The sequence below is a fragment of the Notamacropus eugenii genome, chromosome 1 (genome assembly GCF_028372415.1).
Source record: "Notamacropus eugenii isolate mMacEug1 chromosome 1, mMacEug1.pri_v2, whole genome shotgun sequence".
NCBI lineage: Eukaryota > Metazoa > Chordata > Mammalia > Diprotodontia > Macropodidae > Notamacropus > Notamacropus eugenii.
Genome location: NC_092872.1, coordinates 566,673,087 through 566,678,519, shown reverse-complemented (window position 1 = coordinate 566,678,519; position 5,433 = coordinate 566,673,087). Strand labels below are relative to the sequence as shown.

Genomic DNA, 5,433 nt, shown 5'->3' with positions numbered 1-5,433 from the left:
CACCTGGTTTTAATGTATTATCTTTGTCAGATGTAGCTGCAATGCTATTGTTAGTATTATATTTAAACTTTTTGCATCAAGATTCATTAAGGAAATTGGTCTATCATTTTCGTTCTCTGTTTTTGTTCTTTCTGGTTTAGGTATCAGGACCAATTTTGGACTCCTTCATCTATTTTTACAACTAGTTTATATAGTATTGGAATTAATTGTTCTTCAAATGTTTGATAGAATTCATTTGTGAATCTGTCTGCTCCTGGAGATTTTTTCCTGGGAAACTCATGGATGGCTTTTTCAATTTCTTTTTTTAAAGATAGTTACTTAAATATTCTATTTCTTCCTTTGTTAATCTGGACAGTTTACATTTTTGTAAATACTTAAAAATATTTGTAAATATTGTTACTATTATTGACAACATATATATATATATATATATATATATATAATTGGGCAAAACAACTTTTAATAATCACTTCAATTTCATTTTCATTGGTGGTAAATTTACCCTTTTCATATTTGATGTTGGAAATTTGGTTTTCTTCTTTGTAAAATCAAATTAACCAATGATTTATTTTTTTTTATTTTATCAGACCAGCTCTGTTTGAATCACTCCTTTGATTTTCAAGATTTATAATCAGGGATATTTAATTCATTCTTTTCAAATTTTTTTTCATTACATGCCCATTCCATTGATCCACTCTTTCACTATTTTATTATTGTAAGCATTTAGAGATATAAATTTTCCCCTAAGTATTGTTTTGACTGCATCCAAAAAATTTTGGAATATTGTCTCGTCATTTTCTTTAACAAAATTTTTTTATCATCTCTATGTTTTGTTCTTTGACCTATTCATTCTTTAAGATTAGGTTATTTATTGTCTAATTAAATTTTAACCTGCATTTCAAAGAGTCTTTATTGAATGTAATTTTATTGTTTTGTGGTCTGAAAAGGATGCATTTAACATTTATGCATTTGATTGTAAAGTTTTTATGCCCTAATAAATTATCAGTTTATGTGAAGGTTCCATATACAGCTGATAAAAATTATACTTCTTTCTATTCCCATTCACTTTTCTCCAGAATTCTATCATATCAAACTTTTCTAAAATTCTATTCATCTCCTTTCTTGTTTATTTTATAGTTAGATTTTTAGATCTGAGAGGGGAAAGCTGAGGTCCCCCACTATTTCTTCCTATAACTCATTTAACTTTTACTTTTAAGAATTTGGATACTATGTCATTTGGTGCATATGTTTAGTACTAATATTACTTCATTCTCTATGGTACCTCTTAACAAAATGTAGTTTCCCTGTCTTAATTAGGTCTATTTTGTTTTTTGTTTTTGCTCTGTCTGAGATCACAATTGCTACCCTCATTTTTTTTCCCCTCAGCTGAAGCATGATAGATTTTCTTCCAGCCCCTTATTTTTTACTATGTATGTATCTTTCTATTTCAGGTGAGTTTCTTGCAAGCAACATATTTTTGGTTTCTGGTTTTTAATCCATTCAGCAACACACTTCCCTTTTATGGGTGAGTTCATCCCATTCACATTCACAGTTATAATTACTGTGTACTTCTCTACTTCCCTCCATCTTATTTTTCCTCCTCCTCCATGATCTGCTTTCCAAATCAGTTGCCTTTCCAATGAGAAATTTAACAATTTTCTATTATTTTCATTCTTTTAACATTATTTTATTGTTTCTTGATTTCTCATGGAGTCATTAGCTTCCACTTGCAAAATTCTAATTTTTAAGGAATTATTTTCTTTTGTGAGCTTTTGCACCTCTTTTTTTCCTTTTGGTCATTTATATTTTTAAGGTGTTGTTTTCTCTACTTTTTTTTTATGCCTCTCTTACCGAGGTGTTGACATTTTAAAAAATAATTTTCTTGCATCGCTCTCATTTCTTTTCTGAATTTTCCCTCTACCTCTCTTATTTGAGTTTTAAAATCCTTTCTGAGCTCTTCTAGGTATTCTTGTTGGGCTTGTGCTCAATTAAAAGTTTTTCTTTGACGTTTTGCTTGTAGCTGTTTTGACATCATTTTCTTCCTCTAAATTTGTGTCTTGACCATCCTTTTTGCTGGAATATTTTTTTTTTATGGATAGGTTCTTCTGTTGTTGTTCGTGTATTTTTATTACCTATTTCTTGACTCTTAACTTTATATTAAAGTTGGACTCTGCTCCTGGATTGGATAGGTCACTGTCCTAATCTCATATATTTCATGCTGCTCTTTTTTTTTTTAACTTTAAATGATTTTATTACACAAAGGTCATCACATAACTGGATATTTCTCTGCTTTGTACACAATGTTAATTAATCTTCATCTACACAGAAAGGCTGCTTCTGAACTTTCTTTCTAGTGATGGCAAATTTTAAAATTCTGACTTAACAGAAAAATAGGAAAAATGCCTCAGCTGGTTTAAGTTGAAAGCAGAACTTTGATACATGGATCTCGTACCCAGTATTAGGAATGTACAAATGTCTTTATTCAAAAAATAAAAAATAAATTATTTTTATCATGGATAATGATAGCAGTAAACCATTACATATTTTGTCAACTGAAGCCAGTAACTGATGGTTATAGTGACTTTCTTGAACATCAGCCTTTACTTCAGTCCTCTCTACAAATGACTTCTCCAAAGTTAGCAAAGAATACTGTCTTGAGTCTTGATTGCATCTCAGATCATAATGATAGAGCATTATCCTAGGAAATTAGAGCATACCACCTCCATGCCTCTGCCCATACCACCCATCCGTCCCATAGCAGGTTCTTTCTCTTCTTTAGGAATTTCAGTAACAATAACTTCTGCTGTAGTTAGCAGACATGCTACACCAGCAGCATCCAACAAAGCAGTTCTTATAAACTTGGTTGGGTCAATTATTTCTCTTTCAATCATATTCACAAAATCTCCAAGCATGGTATCATAACCTATCTCTGAGGAGCTTTGTAAAATTTTCTCAACTATCAATGAGCCTTCAACACTGGCATTCTTAGCAATGGTCTTTGAAGGGCCTTTCAATGACTTCTTAATTATTTCTATTCCAATTTTTTGATCTTTAGTAGCTGGAGTCAATGTTTCTAAGGCAGGAATGCATCAAAGCAATGCACAGCCACGTCCCAGAACTATGCCTTCTTCAACAGCAGCATGTATAGCATTCAGTGCATCAGTAACCCGGTCTTTCTTTTCATTCACTTCTATATCACTTGTTGCACCAATCTTTATTATAGTAACTTCATCAGAAAGTCTGGCCAAATGTTCATTTAATTTTTCTTTTTCATGGTCACTTATAGTAATCTCTAACTGTTCAATGATATCTTGAACATGTTTTTCAACTTGGGATTTTTCTCCTTTTCCTTTCAAAAGCATAGCATCATCTTTTGTCACAATGACCTCTCCAACTTTTCCAAAATCATGAGGTTGAATATCCTCAAGATTCAGAGCCAATCCCTCTTCTCCAAACACTGTACTATAGCCATGTACTAGTAGCTATAGCCATGTCCATAAGCTGATTCTTCCTGTTGTCATCAAATCCTGGAACTTTCACTGCAACAATCTGTAGGCCAAATTTTAGCCTTTCAAAACCAGTGTACTTAGTGCTTTTCCATCTACATCTTCAGCAATTATGACTAAAGGCTTACGGTGGGTATTGGCAATTTTGAGTACAGGTACAATAGATTGGACACTAGAGATCTTTTTTTCACTTACGAGAGCATAGACATCTTAGAATTTACATTTCTGATCTCTAGCTGTATTAATAAAATATGGAGAGATATAGCCTCTGTCAAACTTCATGCCTTCAATAATTTGCAATTCATCATCCAGTGTGTTTCCATCCTTTACTGTGATGACACCTTTTTGGCCAACCTTTCTCATTGCATCAGATATTATGTTGTCAATTTCTGGGTCTCCATTTGCAGAAATTGTAGCAACCTGAGCAATTTCTTCAGGGATTGTGACAGGTTTAGGTTGCTTCTTAAACTCAGTAATGACAGCATCAACAGCCAACACTGCACCTCTCCTGACCAACACTGGATTTGCTCCTTTACTAATCTTCTCCAAGTCTTCCTTAGCAATGGATGGTGCAAGGACAGTAGCTGCGGTAGTGCCATCCCCAGCCTCTTCATTTGTGTTACTGGCAACATCCTGAACCAGCCCGGCACCAACATTTTTATATTTGTCCTTCAAGTCAATTGCTTTTTTAACAGTCATACCATCTTTTGTTACCTTGGGACTTCCCCAACTGTTTTCAATGATCACAGTTCTTCCCTTGGCCACATAGTAACAACAGCTGCATCCTACACCTTGAAGCATTAAGGCTCAGGCATCTGCTCCAAATTTGATGTCTTTTGCATAAGCATGTTTTAGTGCCTAGACACTGGCCTTACCTGGCAAAGGACTATAGACAACCAGAGTGGTTGTCTTTTTTGTGGAGCAGGCAGACAAGCACATGGTACAAATCAGCAGCAATAACACCATGCTGCTATTTTCAGAGGAAGTTCTATGGGCCTTCAAATTTTTGGTCCTTCCAAGTTGGCATGATCTAAGGAGAAGTGTGGTCACTGTTCTCCTGTTTGCACTGGTCTTTACCCAGGAAGATCTTTGTTTCCCTGCAGCTGCAAATGGTGTTCCTCTTGACCCTAGAACTGTGATCAGGTCCACTGAAGCTGCAGTGCTATTGTTCCATTTGACCTGGCAACTGTGCCATATATCTATAATACTCCTAACTACTCTAATGATGATAAAGTTCTTAGGAGATACAAACATTCATCTTCCCATATAGGAATGTAAACAGTTTAACCTTATTGAATCTCTACTTATTTTCTTTAATGTTTACCTTTTTATGGTTTTCTTGAGTCTTCTGTTTAAAAATCATGTTTGCTGTCCTGTGACTATAAGCAGAAGTTCTCCTTTCTGCCTTAAAACTGAGACTAAGGCCCCTGCTCCCTTGTGGGCCACTACAAGACTCTTATTGAACTTGGAACTTTAACTCTGTGCCCATTACCCCGCTGTCACGAGTGCTCATCTTCATCCTGGGAATGCACATCAGAACTGTGTATGTACAATGCACCAGAGTCCAATAAACAGTGCCAGCAGTGAGTCCTTTATAATCTCTTTGTGACCAGTTGTCCAACCCCCTTACCTTCTGTGAGCTGAGAAAGAGTCGCTGACACTGTTGCAGCAGCCTCCAAAGTCTGATGCTGGTGTTGGGGAGGCAACATGGCCCATGCTGCACTCCAGGGCTGGCTGCTGCCTTGTGCAATAGACTTTTCCTGCTCACCTCCTAAATTGTCTTAGACTGTAAAATTGTTTCACCCTGACCTTTTGTTGGTTTTGCTGTTCCAGAATTCAATTTCAGAACTTATTTTAAAGTTGTTTGGAGGGGAATTTGAGAGACTTAAGATGAGTTCCTGCCTTTACTCTGTCATCTTCACTCTAC

The 5,433-nt window shown here is 35.2% G+C and overlaps 1 pseudogene; it reads right to left on the bottom strand.

The window, feature by feature from the left end:
• Positions 1–2,693: 2,693 nt before the first annotated feature.
• On the bottom strand, positions 2,694–5,222 carry LOC140518994 (60 kDa heat shock protein, mitochondrial pseudogene; annotated as a pseudogene).
• Between the last annotated feature and the right edge of the window lie 211 nt (positions 5,223–5,433).